Here is a 20390-nt window from a genome sequence, read left to right as displayed (position 1 = left end):
TGCTGGAGGACAGTTTCCATGTGCTGGAGCATTATTGCCATTTTTCCCACATGCTTTCTCCCTGAAGTGGGAACTTAACAACTGTAAAGTATCCGTGTCACCAAGCTGGCAGCCTGTGCTTGTCAGATATGGTTTTTGTTCTGCAGATAGCACAGAAGGAATGGCTGGAGATTACTGCCCATTTCCCAAAAGTCTCTGAGGAGCTCTTGAGCACCTTCGCAATAAAAAGCTCTTTGTTTGGCAGTTATTTAAGTTCATTCATTCATTCACTTGAACAAGGGACAAACGATTTTCTTCACAATTTTATTGAAGTATAATTGAAGTGCAACAAACCACACAGTTGATCATTTTTATTTGTGAATCCTGTATTGGTAAATTCACCTACTTGATAAGATTACGGCACTTTTGTAGTCATCTGAAGATGTGGGGAGTGTCGAAAAATGTCAAAAAGTTTCTCTTTCATGCTTCAGCTCTCAAACTGTAAACAAATGCCTTTTTCTTTTTTTTTTTTTTTTTTTTTTTTTTGGTTATCCATTCAGCGACACATTGTCTACATTTTTGTGCTTTTTGTTGATGATTTTGCTGTTTAAAATTAGTCTCTCAAGCCTACCACTGAAGTGCTATCTGATGTTCCTAAGTGCAGGACGTCTGCAATGTGGTTTATAGAGAAAATATGTTGGATAAGCTTCCTTCAGGCATGAGTTCTGGTGCTTTTCGCTGGGAGCTCAATATTAATGAATCGACAATGTGTTACACCCAGAAAAAGAAGAAAAAATTTGCCAATCTGTATCTGAGGCTGTTCCAGAAATCCCTAAAGTAATATTTATAAATGAAGCTATGGAAAACAAAAGTGGCTAAATTTGTGAATTAATGAGATGGCAGCTGATTTTTTTTTTTTTTCAATTAAAAAAAAGACATACTGGATAGCATCATTGTGAGACTGAAAGTCCAAGACATTTATGGCTATGTTACCCAAGGTCAGGAAAATGTTAAAACCTCCTTGCCTAGTACTGGCCAGCTTGCATGTTTCCAATGGTGATACTACATAAAAAATGTTAGACTTGAATGTGAGGCAGATTCTGCAGATGTGAAGACTGCAGAGGAATTTTACAAATACCTGCTCGGTGTTACAGGGAAAAGGGTTATGTAGAAGAGCAGATTTTCAATGCTGATGAGCCTGGCTTACTTTACAAGATCCTTGGCAAATGAACATGTATAATGCAGATGACATTTCGGTTGAACAAAATGTGACCAGAGGCTCACAGGAACCTAACCCTGTATTTCCCAGGAACAATAGCTGAGTATTTTCTGATTCAGTATCTGTGGTGACTTAATAGAACATAACTACTATGGATAAAGAGAAGAGACTATATATTTAAAGTATACAAATCAAACTATATATACATACACATACGTGTGTGTGTGTGTGTGTGTGTGTGTGTGTGTGTATGTATATGAATGGACATCCAAAAAACTGTCAATACAAGATAATGAGTGTTTTCATTACTACCCACAATTTTTTGTGTCTCTTTGAAATCCATTCTTCCTTCTTCTTCTATCCCAAAGCACTCATTAAACTGCTTTCCAAACTTTCCATGGATTAGTTTGCATGCTCTATAATTTCATATAAACTGAATGTATGCTTTTTACTTTTTTAAGTCTAGTTTCCTGTACTGGCATAATGACTCTGAGGTTTTTCCATGCTATTGTGTGCATCGATAGTCCATTTCCTTTGATTGCCAGGTGGTGTTACGTAGAATGAGTAAATTCATCCACTCATGGACATTTACGTCAACTTTAGTGTTTTGCTATTACAACTAAAACTACTATGAATGTTTACGTACACGTATCATGAGAACATATGTGTTTGTATGCCTTGGTTAAATAGCTAAGAGTGAAAGGGCTGGTGCAGGTAGTAGATGTTGGTTTAAATTTTTAAGAAATGTTCACACTGTTTTCCAAAATAGTTGTGCTATTTTACACACCTGACAGTGCCATATGAGTGTTCCAATTACTCTACATATTACAAATACTTGGTACAGTCTGTGATAACTTTTAGCCATTTGTAGCTCATTGTGGTTTCAGTTTGCATTTCTCAACAACTAATAATGTGAACCATCTTTTAATGTGTGAAGTTGTTTTTTCTTTTTTGATCACATATACTCTTTTATAAAGTGACCTTTAAAATCTTAACTATTTTTAAATTGAGTTGTTTTTTTATTACTAAAACCTAAGAGTTATTTGTATATTCCAGTTATAATCCTTTGATTGATACCTATGTTATGAATATTTTCTTTCAGTATGTGCCTTGCCTTTTTGTTTTCTAAATGGTGTCTTTCGATTAGCAAGTTTTACGTTTTTATCAAATCAACTCTATTTTCTTTAATGTTTTTGGTTTTTGACTTTTTTGAAATTTTTACTCATTCAAAGATTGCAAAGATTTTTTTTCCTATATTTTTTTCTGGTATTTTATAGTTTAAATTTTACATTTAGGTCTACAAACTATTTTGAGCAAAATTTTATCAGTGTGAAGCAAGGATCAATGTTCATTTTTTCCCAAATCAATACCCAGTTGATCTAACATCATTTGTTGAAAAGACTTAATTTCCCATTGAATTGCAATCTTTGTCATAAAGTCAATTGTCTGGTCTATTTCTAGATACTATCCATTCTATTCCATTGATTTAATTGGCTATCTTGCCAATATCACACTCTTTTGATTATCATAGCTTTATGGTAAGTCTTGAAGCCAGTTAAGGTAAATTCTTTAACTTTGCTACTTATATGTTGCTTTTCCCCCCACTATTCTAGATCCTTTGTATTTTCCTATAAATTTTAGAATCTCCTTGTCAAACTCTACTCACAAAAAGGCCATGAGGTTTTTTTATTGGAAACATGCTGACTTTATAGAGCAAAAGTGTATTCATTTGCTAAGGTTGCCATAACAAAGTACTACAGGCTGGATGGCTTAAACTACTGAACCTGTGATTTATTTTTACACAGTTCTGAAATAGAGAAGTGTAAGATCAAGGTATCTGCAAGAGGGATTTCTTCTCAGGGCTCTATCCTATGGTGTTCCTGGTATCCTAATCTCCTCTTCTTATAAAGACACCAGTAATGTTTTACTGGGGCCTACCCTAATGGCCTCATTTTAACTTAATTACTTTTTTAAATATCCTATTTCAAACAGTGCTCACATTTGGAGGTACTGAGGGTTAGAACTTCAGCAAATGAATTTTGGGAGTATAATTCAGCATATAATAAAACATATCATTTTCCAAGTTGCTTTAAGGTGGTTTTTAAATATATCTGCAGTTCCACCAGTCATTGTCCTGTGGTCTCCTTCTTCCCTCACCGTTGTGCTGACCTCTCTTGATGTGACTGCCTGCCCTTTGATCCAGTGCCTGTCTTCTCAGTAATCCAAGGAAGCCACAATTGATTACTTCTTTACTTGAGATTTTGGTACTTTTTCACTTTTTAAGAAGTTTTTTTTTTTTTTTTTTTTTTTTTTTTTTTGTCATTATACACTATCATGTAGTAGTAGATGTTAGACTGTATTCTCAACTTCAATAGTAGACTCTAAGTTTTATACCTGTACTCCCATACTATTTATTCCCATCATTTGCACTTCTCATTATGGAAAGTGATTGTTAGGGCATGTGGTAGGTGGGAATGGCAGTAGCAGCAGTGGAGCTCTAGTTTCAATGTCATCTCCTTCTTCCTGAAATTCTGATAGGCTCCTTTCCCACATGCATATACACAAGAGGAATGATTAATAATTCCTCAATATCTTCATTAGGGGGAGGTCTATTAGTACAGCTCACGAACTAATCTATAAATACCCCAGGCATGAATTTCTTTTTCCTTAAGGTTCAGTTCTTCAGCTGTCTCTGCACAAAGAAATTCTTCAGAAATGTCTCCCTTCAGGTAGAATTATTCTACATAACTCAGCTGTTTCCTTTCATACTCAGTTTTGAATCAAGTTTGGACATAGCCAATACTAATTCTATTTGCAGGTTGGGTGACTGAAGTTACAGTCTAAATTGTCTTCCCATGGGCATGGGAATTTTGAGCTCAAATTCTGAAACTGAACCTAATAACAATTAGATGTTTGACTGGAATGTTTTCATCATCTATACTCCTTAAAATAATCGCATCACCAATAGAATAGTAGCCATGATAAGGTCTTAACACATGCATACCTGAGGAATTGGTTTTGCCTGAACTGACCTGGGAAGGGATGGAATTGATTTTTATAATCTTAACCCTAGTCAAAAGGGATAAAATAGAAAAGAAAAAGATGGTTACTTTTATTTTACTTTGGGTTTATTTTAACTAAGGCTATGTGTACCCTGTATTGAATAGTCGTAATTTTTATCCATAATTTAGATAATTTGAGTATTTCTTCATTTCAAATTTAGAGATTCTTATGCCAAACTATTATTTATTGGTAGATTTTAGATTAATAATTTTTTGTAATAATTATTTTTGTAATTATTGTAAATAATTATTTGTAAATTTTATTTCCGTAAATATTATTTTCTGTAATAATTAGTATTCTTTGCACATTTGGAAATCAAACCCCACAAATCTTGCTAGCTTGTGGAGTGTAGGGCAAAGTTGTAAGAAGAATTTAATGAATGTACAATTTTAACATGAATCAAAAAAAAAAAAAAAGTTTTTCCAAAGTGCTAGGGATACTTACTTTCTAATGTGTTTGAATGATTTCCAGGGCCTAGAACTGCGAGAACAGTGCCTAGTGTGCATCAGATGCTCCATAAAAGTCACTTCATGATGATGTCGATAGTGGTGGTGGCTCCTCCCACACAGTCCCTTAAGCACACTATTGACATTTTAAGGAACCTTGTCTTATTACACTCAGAATCAAACACAGCATTTGACATATTGTAGACATACTTCAAATATGCGTTAAACTGTATTAGAATGTTTGAGAAATAACAAGGATCCTTCAAAACAATGAGAATTCTTTATGTATTTCCTGTACAAACACTAATTTGATAAATAACTATTAACATGTACATTGAGTAAGTTGACACTTAATTGAGTAAAATCATAAAGCAAGGGATTTTTTCTCTGTGGCTATCCTTGCACACCTACTAGGATCCTTTCTCTAGACTCTGCAGACTCAAATCTCAAGAAGTCCTTACAGATTTTCCAGCCATCCAAAAGTTCCTGGTCACTCTCAACATAAAAGTTTTGCCTTAGTAATGAACATATCAAATTCGGCGTACACATATAAACACTCAGCACATAATTTGAATAGGCTGGCTGTAGTCTGGGAAGACTGAAGTGAATCAAGGGAGTGAGCATAGTCAATTCACTAATTTTTCTCTGTTCCTCCCTCTTACTTGTCGTGTGACAACTGTAGAATTGGATCAGGAGAAGAGGTAAGGGGCAAGACAATCTCATTTAAGAAATAATCTGGCATCTGTGTGCTCAAGTTCAGCACCAAATCTTTTTATCTTGGTGGTTTTCTCTGAGATTTCAGTGACTGTAGCCTTCCTTGTATTAGGCAGTGCCTCTTTACTGCTGGGAACTGAATGACACCCCCTCAACTTTCTCTTTCAAAAGTACACCTTCAATGTCTTTCTGCTGAGGAGGGCCTACTGGACATTCTCTGGGCCACCTTCCTCTTACATGATCACATCTGGACCATAAAAAACACTCCTCTGTTCTATCAGCAAAGGTCGTACAGCCTTTGTTACCACTATAATCATTTCCTGACATATTTAGATGTATTAGTCAGGTTTCTCTGGAGAAATGAAAGCAATGAGATGTTGCTTAATAGCAGGAATATGTTTTGAGAAATGCATTGTGAGGTGATTTCTTCATTGTGCAAACATCGTAGAGTGTATTTACATAAACCTGGATGGTATAACTTACTGCACACCTAGGTTATATGATATATCCTATTGCTCCTAAGCTACAAATAAGTTATGGTACTGACTACTATAGGCAATTATAACCAATGGTATTTGTGTATCCAAGCATATCTAAATATAGAAAAGGTAATGTATTGCATTATAATGTTTTTGTAGCTATGACATCACTAGGCATTGGGGATTTTTCAGCTCCATTATAATCTATATATTTTTTAAGATGGGTTCTTTCTGTGTTGGTAGGATGGATTTGAACTTCTGTCCTCAAGCAATCCTTTCATCTCAGTCTCTTGAGTAGCTGGAACTACAGGCATACAAGACCATGCTAGGTCTATTATATTCTTATGGAATCCCTGCTATATATATGATACATCATTGATTGTAATGTCACTACATGACACATGACAGAATATATATATATATATATATATATATATATATATATATGCACACAATACAGTCTCTCCTTTGATATATATATGGTGTGTGCATTTGTGTGTGTATAATTGACATATGGTGTATATATATGATGTATGATATATATATATGTGTGTATATATGGTGTATCTATAACTTTTGACATATATAGTATGTATGTGTGTACGTGTGTGTGTGTATACATATATAAAAATGTGTATATATACACCTAGAAGTAGATATGTATATATACATAATTTAGGTATATAAATATATACATATATATATATATATATATATATATATATACATGGACACCTATATATATAGAGATCTGTAATCCCTAGATATATATACAGTCTCTAGGTATATAGAATGAATGCTCCAATTATATATATATATATGTGTATATATATATACACATATATATACACACACATATATATATCTTTATCAATGGAGAAATTGTGTGTATGTATATATATAGTACGTATATATGGTGTGCATATATAACTCCTTTTTTTTTAAATTGCATTTTAGGTTTTGGGGTACATGTGGAAAACATGCAAGATTGTTGCATAGGTACACACATGGCAGTGTGATTTGCTGCCTTCTTCCCTTTCACCTATATCTGACATTTCTCCCCATGCTATCTCTCCCCACCATCCCACCGCCATCCATCCCCATTTCCCCCCAACAGACCCAGTGTGTAATGCTCCCCTCCCGTTGTCCATGTGTTCTCATTGTTCAACACCCACCTATAACTGAGAATATGTGGTGTTTGATTTTCTGCTCTTGTGTCAGTTTGCTGAGAATGATGGTTTCCAGGTTCATCCATGTCCTACAAAGGACACGAACTCATCGTTTTTGATGGCTGCATAATATTCCATGGTGTATATGTACCACATTTTCCCTGTCCAGTCTACCATCAATGGGCATTTGGGTTGGTTCCAGGTCTTTGCTATTGCAAACAGTGCTGCTGTGAACATTCGTGTGCATGTGTCCTTATAGTAGAATGATTTATAATCCTTTGGATATATACCCAGTAATGGGATTGCTGGGTCAAATGGAATTTCTATTTCTAGGTCCTTAAGGAATCGCCACACTGTCTTCCACAGTGGTTGAACTAATTTACACTCCCACCAACAGTGTGAAAGTGTTCCTATTTCTCCACATCCTCTCCAGCATCTGTTGGCTCCAGATTTTTTAGTGATCGCCACTCGACCTGATGTGAGATGGAATCTCAGTGTAGTTTTGATTTGCATTTCTCTGATGACCAGTGATGATGAGCATTTTTTCATATGCTTGTTGGCCTCCTGTATGTCTTCTTTTGTAAAATGTCTGCTTGTATTATTTGCCCGCTTTTGAATGGGCTTGTTTGATTTTCCTTGTAGATCTGTTTTAGTTCTATGTAAATTCTGGATATCAGCCCCTTGTTAGATGGGTAGACTGCAAAAATTTTTTCCCATTCTGTTGGTTGCCAATTCACTCTACTGACTGTTTCTTTTGCCGTGCACCTGCTGTGGAGTTTGATTAGGTCCCATTTGTCCATTTTGGCTGTTGTTGCCAATGCTTTTAGTGTTTTGGTCATGAAGTCCTTGCCTATGCCTATGTCCTGAATGGTTTTGCCTAGATTTTCTTCTAGGATTTTTATGGTGTTAGGTCTCATGTTTAAGTCTTTAATCCATCTGTAGTTAATTTTAGTGTAAGGTGTCAGGAAGGGGTCCAGTTTCTGCTTTCTGCATGTGGCTATCCAGTTTTCCCAACACCATTTATTAAACAGGGAATCCTTTCCCCATTGCTTGTTTTTGTCAGGTTTGTCAAAAATCAGATGACTGTAGATATGTCCTGTTTACTCCGAGGCCTCTGTTCTGTTCCATTGGTCTATATCTCTGTTTTGGTACCAGCACCATGCTGTTTTGATTACTGTAGCCTTGTAGTATAGTTTGAAGTCCGGTAGTGTGATGCTTTGTTCTTTTGGCTTAGAATTGACTTGGCTGTGCAGGCTCTCTTTTGGTTCCATATGAAGTTTAAGTTCTGTGAAGAAGGTCATTGGTAGCTTGATGGGAATAGCGTTGAATCTGTGAATTACTTTGGGCAGTATGGCCATTTTCACGATATTGATTCTTCCTAGCCATAAACACGGAATGTTTCTCTACCTGTTTGTGTCCTCTCTTATTTTATTGAGCAGTGGCTTGTAGCTCTCCTTGAAGAGGTCCTTTACATTCCTTGTTAGTTGTATTCCTAGGTATTTTATTCTCTTTGTAGCAATTGTGAATGGCAGTTCATTCTTGATTTGGCTCTCTTTAAGTCTGTTACTGGTGTATAGGAATGCTTGTGGTTTTTGCACATTGATTTTGTATCCTGAGACTTTGCTGAAGTTGCTTATCAGTTTCAGGAGATTTTGGGCTGAGACGATGGGGTCTTCTAGATATACAATCATGTCATCTGCAAATAGAGACAATTTAATTTCCTCCTTTTCTGTTTGAATACCCTTTATTTCTTTTTCTTGCCTGATTGCTCTGGATAGAACTTCAGTACTATATTGAATAGGAGTGGGGAGAGAGGGCATCCTTGTCTAGCTCCAGATTTCAAAGAGAATGCTTCCAGTTTTTTTCCCATTCAGTATGATATTGGCTGTTGGTTTGTCATAAATAGCTTTTATTATTTTGAGATACGTTTCATCAATACCTAGTTTATTGAGGGTTTTTAGCATAAAGGGCTGTTGAATTTTGTCAAAGGCCTTCTCTGCGTCAATTAAGATAATCATGTGGTTTTTGGCTTTGGTTCTGTTTATGTGGTGAATTATGTTTATAGACATGTGTATGTTGAACCAGCCTTGCATCCCTGGGATGAATCCTACTTGATCATGGTGGATAAGCTTTTTGATGTGCTGTTGCAATTGGCTTGCCAGTATTTTATTGAAGATTTTTGCATCTATGTTCATCATGGATATTGGCCTGAAATTTTCTTTCCTTGTTGAAACGTCTCTGCCGGGTTTTGGTATCAGGATGATGTTAGTCTCATAAAATGATTTGGGAAGGGTTCCCTCTTTTTGGATTATTTGGAATAGTTTCAGAAAGAATGGTACCAGCTCCTCTTTGTATGTCTGGTAGAATTCGGCTGTGAATCCATCTGGACCTGGGCATTTTTGGGGTTGTAGGCTCTTAATCACTGCCTCAACTTCAGGCCTTGTTATTGTTCTATTCAAGGTTTCAACTTCTTCCTTGTTTAGGCTTGAGAGGATGCAGGTGTCCAGGAATTTATCAATTTCTTTCAAGTTTACTAGTTTATGTGCATAGAGTTGTTTGTAATAATCTCTGATGATGGTTTGAATTTCTGTGGAATAGGTGGTGATATCTCCTTTATCATTTTTTATTGCATCAATTTAGTTATTCTCTCTTTTCATTTTTATTAATCTAGCTAGTGATCTGTCTTTTTTTATCTTTTTGAAAAAACAGATCCTGGATTTATTGATTTTTTAAGGGATTTTTGTGTCTCTATTTCCTTCAGTTCTGCTCTGATCTTAGTTATTTCTTGTCTTCTGCTAGGCTTTGAGATTTTTTTTATCTTGCTCCTCTAGCTCTTTCAATTTTGATGCTAGGGTTTCAATTTTGATGCTAGGGTTTCAAGATCTCTCCTTGCTTCTCATGTGGGCACTTATTGCTATATATTTTCCTCTAGAGACTGCTTTAAATGTGTCCCAGAGATTCTGGTATGTTGTGTCTTCATTCTCATTGGTTTCGAAGAACATCTTTATTTCTGCCTTCATTTCATTATTTATCCAGTCAACATTCAAGAGCAAGTTGTTCAGTTTCCATGAAGCTGTGCGGTTCTGAGTTAGTTTCTGCATTCTGAGTTCTAACTCGATTGCACTGTGGTCTGAGAGACTATTCTGATTTCCATTCTTTTGCATTTGCTGAGGAGTGATTTATTGCCAATTATGTGGTCAATTTTAGAGTACGTGTGATGTGGTGCTGAGAAGAATGTATATTCTGTGGATTTGGGGTGGAGAGTTCTGTAAATGTCTGTTAGATTTGCTTGTTCCAGGTCTGAGTTCAGGTCCTGGATATCTTTGTTAATTTTCTGTCTGGTTCATCTGCTAATATTGACAATGGAGTGTTAAAGTCTCCCACTATTATTGTGTGGGAATCTAAGTCTCTTTGTAAGTCATTAAGAACTTGCCTTATGTATCTGGGTGCTCCTGTATTGGGTGCGTATATATTTAGGATCGTTAGCTCTTCCTGTTGTACTGTTCCTTTTACCATTATGTAATGTCCTTCTTTGTCTCTTTTGATCTTTGTTGCTTTAAAGTCTTTTTTATCAGAGATGAGAATTGCAACTCCTGTTTTTTTGTTTGTTTGTTTGTTTGTTTGTTTGTTTGTTTTTTTCTCTCCATTTGCTTGGTAGATCTTTCTCCATCTCTTTATTTTGAGCCTTTGTGTATCCTTGTATGTAAGATAGGTTTCCTGGATACAGCACACTGATGGGTTTTGGCTTTTTATCCAATTTGCCAGTCTGTGTCTTTTGATTGGGGCATTTAATGCATTTACATTTAGGGATAGTATTGCTACTTGTGAATTTGATACTGTCATTTTGATGCTAGCTGGCTGTTTTGTCGGTTAGTTGATGCGGATTCTTGATTGTGTTGATGCTCTTTACCATTTGGTATATTTTTGGAGTGGCTGGTACTGGTTGTTCCTTTATATGTGTAGAGTCTCTTTCAGGAGTTCTTGTAGAACAGGTCTGGTGGCGATGAAATATCTGAGTACTTGCTTGTTTGCAAAGGATTCTATTTTTCTGTCACTTATGAAGCTTAGTTTGGCTGGGTAGGAGATTCTAGGTTGAAAGTTCTTTTCTTTAAGGATGTTGAATATTGGCCCCCACTCTCTTCTGGCTTGTAGGGTTTCTGCTGAGAGATCTGCTGTGAGTCTAATGGGTTTCCCTTTGTGGGTAACCCGACCTTTCTCTCTGGCTGCCCTTAGCATTTTCTCTTTCATTTCAACCCTGGTGAATCTGACGATTATGTGCCTTGGGGTTGCTCTTCTTGAGGAATATCTTTGTGGTGTTCTCTGTATTTCCTGGATTTGAATATTGGTCTGCCTTGCTAATTTGGGGAAGTTTTCCTGGATAATATCCTGAAGAGTATTTTCCAGCTTGGATTCATTCTCTTCGTCACATTCAGGTACACCTATCAAACGTAGATTAGGTCTTTTCACAAAGTCCCACATTTTTGAAGATTTTGTTCATTCCTTTTTGCCCTTTTTTCTCTATTCTTGCCTTCTCATTTTATTTCATTGAGTTGATCTTCGACCTCTGATATCCTTTCTTCTGCTTGGTCGATTTGGCTCTTGAAACTTGTGCATGCTTCACGAAGTTCTCGTGCTGTGTTTTTCAGCTCCATCAATTCACTTATATTCCTCTCTATGTTGTCCATTCTCCTTAGCATCTCGTCCAACCTTTTTTCAAGGTCCTTAGTTTCTTTACATTGGGTTGGAACATGTTCTTTTAGCTCACTGTAGTTTCTTACTACCCACCTTCTGAAATCCGATTCTGTCATTTCATCACACTCCTTCTCCATCCAGTCTTGATCCCTCGCTGGTGAGGAGTTGTGATTCCTTTTAGGAGTAGAGGTGTTCTGGTTTCAGGAGTGTTCTTCCTTTTTGCACTGGTTTCTTCCCATCTTTGTGGATTTATCCACCTGTTGTCTTTGTAGTTACTGTCTTTCAGATTGGGTTTCTGAGTGAGCTTCCAGTTTGTGGATGCTGAAGTTACTTCTTTTTTTTAAGCTTTCTTTCTTATAGTCTGACTCCTCTGCTGTAGGACTGCTGAGGTCCACTTCAGGCCCTGCTTGCCTGGGGATCACCTGCAGCAGCTGCAGAAGAGTAAGGTTGCTACCAGCTTCCTCTTCTTCTATCTTTGTCCCAGAAGGATGCTCGCCAATTGTCAGTCTGTTCTCTCCTTTATGAGGTGACTCTTTGGATCTATGGGGGTCAGGAAGCTGCTTGAGGAGACAGTCTGTCTTTTATTGGGGCTGAAATCCTGAACTCTGAGCTCTGTTGTTCATTCAGAGCTGCTGGGCAGGTATGTTTAGGTCTGCTGCAGCTGAACTCATAAACCGCTTTTTGTCCCCAGGAGCTCTGTCCGGGGAGTTAGGGCTTTATGTCCATTGTGCTACTGCCCCATTTTTTTTCCCCAGGTCTGCCCTGCTAAGCTAACAGCCCACCTAGTCACTGTCTGCCTGCAGAGGCTTTGCTGAGCTGCTGTGGGCTCCACCCAGCTGCCATGTGATCTTCCCTGCAGTCCTGTTTATATGGGTGTAGTTAGAACTGCCTCAGCAATGGTGGCCCCGCCTCTGTTATGGTGGACTCTGTCTGTAGTGGCAGGTTGCCTCAGCAAAGGTAGGCTGCCTCAGTGATGGCAGGCTGCTGCTGTAGTGGTGGAGAGTCTCAGTAATGGCAGACGCCCCTCCCCCACAGAGCCGGACCGTCCCAGGTTCAGCTGTGCTTGCTGTGAAATGCTCAACCCAGAGATTTTTCAACTACTGTTTTGTTGTTGTTGTTGTTGTTGTTGTTGTTGTTGTTGTTGGGCGAGAGGGGTGGGACCAACCGAGCCTGATCACCTGGCTCCCTGACTCAGTCTTTTTTTTTTTTTTTTCAGTTGACCAATGCAGCATTCTAGTCACCTATTGAAAAGGCACCGGAATCTCACATGCGGCGACTCACTGAGCCGGCAGCGCTGAGGTTCCTGGCAGTTTTTTTGACTAGGAATCTCCGGACGTGGCTTGCTGTTTCAGATGAATGGGCAATTCTGCCGTCTCAGGGCTACAATCGTAAGCTCAGAGAGGTCCCAGACCAGTGTCTTTTGTACAGAAAACCACCTCACCAGGGCACGGTCAAAGCAACTGCGCAGGCTGAAACAGCCAACCCGGCTGAAACAGCAGCGTTGGCGATCCCTCCACCTGGAAATCTCCTGGTCTCTGGGCAATAAAAATTCTTCTGGAAATGCAGTGTACACTCACACTCTACACTTTCACTGGGAGCTGAAATCCTGAGCTGTTCTTAGTCGGTCATCTTCCCAGCAGTCTCACACTATTAACTCTTTAAGGGAACTTGTCATTCATTTTTATATACTCAGATTCTAACATGATGTGTGGCATATTGTATATATGTGTCTAATATGTATATACAATATTAGACATATATATGACACATATATCTTATAATATATACATAATATATATTTTAGACATACTTCAAACATATGCATTTATATATGTCTAATATATATATATAATATATATATATATATATATATATATATATATATATACACATATATGGAGAGAGAGATGGTGCGAGGAAAGAGAGAAAAGGAGAAAGGGGGTGAGAGAAAGAGATTGATTTATTATAGGGAATTGGCTCATGCAAGTTTGAAGGCTGAGAAGTCCCAAAATATTTAGTCAGAAAGCTCTAGGCCCAGGAGATCTGATGATGTAGTTCTAATACTACCTCAAGGCCTGAGAACCAACTGCTAGTATAAGTTCTAGTTCAAAAGACAGCAGGTCTGAGAAACAAGAAAAGCCAAAGATTCAGGTGGAATATTGAAGGCAGAAGAAGACTAACATCTCAGCTCAGCAATCAAGAAGAATAGTTTCTCTCACTTGCAGGAGGGTCAGGCTTTTTCTTCTTTTCAGATTTTCAACTGATTGGATAAGGCCTATCCTCATTAGAGCAGGCAGTCTGATTCACTCAGTGTACTGATTAAAATGCTAATAAAGGATATTCAAATAGGAAAAGAGGAAGTCAAACTGTCTCTATTTGCAGATGACATGATTGTATATCTAGAAGACCCCATCGTCTCAGTCCAAAATCTTCTCAAACTAATAAGCAACTTCAGCAAAGTGTCAGAATACAAAATCAATGTGCAAAAGTCACAAGCATTCCTATATACTAATAACAGACAGAGAGCCAAATCAAGAGCAAGCTCCCATTCACAATTGTTACAAAGAGAATAAAATACCTAGGAATACAACCTACAAAGGATGTAAAGGATCTCTTCAAGGAGAACTAAAAACCACTGCTCAACGAAATAAGAGAGATACACAAACAGATGGAGAACCATTCCATGCACATGGTTAGGAAGAATCAATATCATGAAAATGGCCATACTGCCCAAAGTAATCTATAGATTCAGTGCTAACCCCATCAATCTACCAATGACCTTCTTCACAGAACTGAAAAAATAAAAATAAAAAAAAAAAACACTTTAAACTTCAGATAGAATCACAAAAGACCCCACACAGCCAAGACAATACTAAGCAAAAAGAACAAAGCCAGAGGCATCACACTGCCAGACTTCAAACTATACTACAAGGCTACAGTAATCAAGACAGCATGGTACTGGTACCAAAACAGAGACATAGACCAGTGGAATAGAACTGAGACCCCAGAAAAGACACCACACATCTACAACCACCTGATCTTTGACAAACCCAGCAAAAACAAGAAATGGGGAAAGGACTCCATGTTTAATAAATGGTGTTGGGAAAACTGGCTAGCAATGTGCAGAAAGCAGAAACTGGACCCCTACCTGTCACCTTACACTAAAATTAACTCCAATTGATCAAAGATTTAAACATAAAGCTTAACACCACAAAAACACTGGAAGAAAATGTAGGCAAAACTATCTAGGACATAGGCATAGGCAAGCACTTCATTACTAAAACACCAAAACAATGGCAATAAAAGCCAGGATAGACAAATGGGACCTAATTAAACTCCAGAGCTTCTATATAGCAAAAGAAACCATCATTATAGTGAATCAACAACCAACAGAATGGGAAAAAAATTTTGAAATCTGCCCATCTGACAAAGGGCTAATATCCAGAATCTACAAATAGCTAAACAGATATACAAGAAAAAAAACAAACAACTCCATTCAAAAGTGGGTGAAGGATATGAAAAGACACTTCTCAGAAGAGGACATATATGAAGCCAACAAACATTTGAAAAAATGCTCATAATCACTGGTCATTAGAGGAATGCAAATCAAAACCACACTGAGATATTATCTCACGCCAGTTAGAATGGTGATTATTAAAAAATCTGGAGACAACAGATGCTGGAGAGGATGTGGATAAATAGGAACACTCTTACACAGTTGGTGAGAGTGTAAATTAGTTCAACCATTGTGGAAGACAGTGTGGCAAATTCTCAAGAATCTAGAAATAGAAATTCCTTTTGACCCAGCAATCCCACTATTGGGTATATATCCAAAGAACTATAAATCATTCTACTATAAAGACACATGCACACGTATCTACATTGCAGCCCTGTGTACAATAGCAGAGTCCTGGAACCAACCCAAATGCCCATCAATGATAGATTGGACAAAGAAAATGTGGTACATATACACCATGGAATACTATGCAGCCATAAAAAACAATAAGTTCATGTCCTTTGTAGGGATTTGGATGAATCTGGAAGCCATCATTCTCAGCAAACTGACCAAAGAACAGAAAGCCAAGTACTGTATGTTCTCAGTCATAGATGGGTGTTGAATGAGAACATGTGAACTCAAGGAGAGGAGCATCACACACAGGGGACAGTTGGGGGGGTAGGGGAGAGACAACAGGGGGTGGGAAGGGATAACATAGGGAGAAATGCCAGATACAGTATACACCTAAAGTAAAATAAATTTTTTAAAAATGCTAATATCATCTCAAAACAACCTACAGACACACCCAGAAGAATGTTTGACCAAATACCTGGGTGCTCTTTTGTTCAGGCAAATTGACATATAAGATGGGAGGATCCAAGGAGGCTGAACAGGCATAGCTCTGGAGTGCAGTTTCCACCAAAAACAGTGCAGAGGGTGAGTGATCACCACATTTCCAAGTGAGTTATTACTGTCCATGGACCAGGAGATTCCTGACTGAACAGTGTCATGAGTTTCCAGCATGGCTGTTTCAGCTGGCACTGCAGGTTTCAGCACAAAAACTCACAAAAATCTGGGCAGCCATTTCAACTACCACCTGGAACACCTGGGGGACAGAGCCACCCATTGAACTGAAAAAGAGGGGGCTGAAACAGGGAGCCAGGTGATCTGCCCCACAAAGACCAGCAATCTGAAATGCTCTGGATTGAGAGTTTTGCAGCAAGCACAGCTGGACCCGGGATGGTCCAGCTCCATGGTGGTAAAGGAATCCATCATTACTGAGGCAGTTCACCACTACCAAGGCAGTCCACCATTATCGAGGCAGTCTGCCATTACCAAGGAAGTCTGCCATTAATGAGGCAGTCCACCATTACCAAGGCAATCTGCCATTCCCAAGGCAGTCTGCCATTACTGAGGCAGTTCTAACTATACCTCTGTAAACAAAACTGCAAGGAAGTTTACACAGCAACAGGAATGATCCTGTGGCAGCACAGCAATGCCTCTGCTGGCAGACTGTGACTAGACTACCTCCTTGCTGGGCAGGGCATCTCTGAAAAAAGGCAGCAGCACATCAGGAACTTATAAATAAAGCCTTATCTTCCCAGGAGAGAGCACCTGAGAAAAGAGGTGGTTATGAGTTCTGCTGCTGCAGACTTAAACAAACCTGCCCAGCCGTCCTGAGTGGAACAATGGAGCTCCCAGCACAGTGCTTGAGCTCCTATAAGGGACAGACTGTCTTTTCAAGCAGCTCCCTGACTCCAATATATCCAAAAAGACACCTCATCAAGGAGAGCTCAGACTGACATCTGGAAGGCACCCTTCTAGGACAAAGATAACAGAAGAAGAAACCGGCAGCAACCCATACTATTTGGCAGCCCCCACAGGTGATCCCCAGTCAAGCGGGGTCTGGAATGGACCTCCAGCAGTCCTGCAGCCAAGGGTCCTGACTGTTAGAAGGAAAACTAAAAAACAGAAAGAAATAACTTTAACATCAACAAAAAGGACATCCACTCCAACCCCACTACAAAGACCACAGGTAGATAAATCCATGAAGATGGGAAGAAACCAGCGCAAAAAGGATGGAAACATCAAAAACAAGAATGCCTCTCTTCCTCCAAGGGATCACAACTCTTAATCAACAAGGGAACAAAACTGGATGGAGAATGAGTCTGATGAATTGACAAAAACAGGCTTCAGAAGGGGGGTAATAAAAAAACTTCTCTGAGATAAAAGAACATGCAATAATCCAAAGCAAAGAAACTAAGAACACTGAAAAAAGGTTAGACAAAATGCTAATGAGAATAAACAGCTTAGAGAAGAATATAAATGACTTGATGGAGCTGAAAAACATAGCACAAGAACTGCATGAAGCATATACAAGTTTCAATAGCCAAATAGACCAAGCAGAAGAAAGGATATCAGATATTGAAGGTCAACTTAATGAAATACAACAAGAAGGCAAGATTAGAGAAAAAAAAGTTGAAAAGAAATGACCAAAGCCTCAAATAAATATAGGATTATGTGAAAAGACCTAATCTGTTTGATAGGTGTACCTGAATGTGACTGAGAACAAATTCAAGCTGAAAAACACTCTTCAGGATGTTATCCAAGAGAACTTTTCCAACCTAGCAAGGCAGGCAAACATTGAAATACAGGAAATACAGAGAACACCACAAAGATATTTCTCAAGAAGAGCAACCCCAAGGCACATAATCATCAGATTCACCAGGGTTGAAATGAAGGAAAAAAATGCTAAGGGCAGCCAGAGAGAGTTTGGGTCATCCACAAATGGAAATCCATCAGGTTCACAGAGGATCTCTTGGCAGAAAGCCTACAAGCCAGAATAGACTGGGAGCCTATATTCAACATCTTTAGAGAAAAGAACTTTCAACCTAGAATTTCATATCTAGCCAAACTAAGCTTCATATATGAAGGAAAAATAAAATCCTTTATGGACAAGCAATTGCTGAGAGATTTCATCACCACTGGGCCTGCCTTACAAGAGCTCCTGAAATAAAGACTAAAAATAGAAAGGAATAACCCAGACCAGCCACCAAAAACATACCAAATGGTAAAAACCATCGACACAATGAAGAAACTGCATCAACTAATGGGCAAAACAACCATCTAGTATCAAAATGGCAGTATCAAATTCACACATAACAATATTAACCTTAAATGTAAATGGGCTAAATGCCCCAATCAAAAGACACAGACTGGCAAATTGGATAAAAAGTCAAGATCCATCAGTGTGCTGTATTCTGGAAACCCATCCCATGTGCAAGAACACATATAGACTAAAAACAAAGGGATGGAGGAAGATTTACCAAGCAAATAGAGAGCAAAAAAAAAAGCAAGAATTGCATTCCTAGTCTCTGATAAAATGGACTTTAAACGAACAAAGATCAAAAGAGACAAAGAAGGGAATTACATAATGGTAAAAGGATCAATGCAACAAGAAGAGCTAATGATCCTTAATATATATGTGTCCAATACAGGAGCACTGAGATACATAAAGCAACTTCTTAACCAACTATAAGAGACTTAGACTCCCACACAATAATAGTGGACACTTTAGCACTCCTCTGTCAAAATTAGACAGATCGAGACAGAAAATTGACAAGGATATACAGGACTTGAACTCAGATCTGGACCAAGCAAACCTAACCTGTAGATAGACATCTACAGAACTCTCCACCCCAAATCCATCTTATACATTCTTCTCAGCACCAGATCGCACCTACTCTAAAACTGACCACATAACTGGAAATAAATAATTCCTCAGCAAATGCAAAATAATGACAATCTTAATAAACAGTCTCTCAGACCACAAAGTATTCAAATTAGGACTCAGGATTAAGAAACTCGCTCAGAACCGCACAACTTTATGGAAACTGAACAACTGTTCCTGAATGTCAGCTGGGTAAACAATGAAATGAAGGCAAAAATAAAGATGTTCCTGAAATCAATGAGAACAAAGACATAATGTACCAGAATCTTTGGCACACATTTAAAGCAGTGTCTAGAGGGAAATTTATAGCAATAAATGCCCACATGAGAAGTGAAGAAGGATCTAAAATCGACACCCTATCAATAAAATTGAAACAGTTAGAGGAGTAAGATTTAAAAAACACAAAAGCTAGCAGAAGACAAGAAATAACTAAGATCAGAGCTGAACTGAAGGACATAGAGACATAAAGAGCCTGCAAAAAATCAATAAATCCAAGAGCTGTTTTTTTGAAAACATCATCAAAATAAACAGACCACTAGCCAGATTAATATAAAAAGAGAGAGAGAGAGAAAGAGAGAGAAGAATCAAAAAGATGCAATAAAAAACAATAAAGGATATATTATTACTGATTCCACAGAAATACAAACCACCATCAGAGATTACTACAAACAACTTTATGCACATAAACCAGTAAACCAGGAAGAAAAGGATAATTTCTTGGACACTTGCACCCTCCCAAGACTAAACCAGCACTATAGACCAATAACAAGCGCTGAAGTTGAGGTGGCATTTAATAGCCTACCAACCAAAGAAAGTCCAGGTCCAGATGGGTTCACTGCTGAATTCTACCAGATGTGCAAAGAGGAGCTGGTACCACTCCTTCTGAAACTATTCCAAACAATCCAAAAAAAGGGAGTCCTTCCCAAATCATTTCATGAGACCAACATCATCCTGATACCAAAACCCAACGGAGACTCAACAAGAAAAGAAAACTTCACTACCATATCCATGATGAACATAGATGCGAAAATCTTCAATAAAATACTGACAAACTGATTGAGACAGCACATCAAAAAGCTTCTCCATCACGACCAAGTAGACTTCATCTGGGGGATGCAAGACTGGTTCAACATACACAAGTTTATAAATGTAATCCACCAGGTAAACATAACCAGAGACAAAAACCACATGATCATCTCAACAGATGTAGAGAAAGCCTTCAACAAAAGTCAACAGTCCTTTCTGCTAAAAACTCTCAATAAACTAGCTATCTATGGAACATATCTCAAAATAATAAAAGTTATTTACGACAAACCCACAGCCAATATCATACTGAATGGAAGTATTCCATTTGAAATCTGGCACTAGACAAGGATGCCCTCTCTTACCACTCCTTTTCAATA

This window comes from Saimiri boliviensis, chromosome 3 (assembly GCF_048565385.1).
Source record: "Saimiri boliviensis isolate mSaiBol1 chromosome 3, mSaiBol1.pri, whole genome shotgun sequence".
Lineage (NCBI taxonomy): Eukaryota > Metazoa > Chordata > Mammalia > Primates > Cebidae > Saimiri > Saimiri boliviensis.
Note: the sequence above shows the minus strand (reverse complement) of the source record.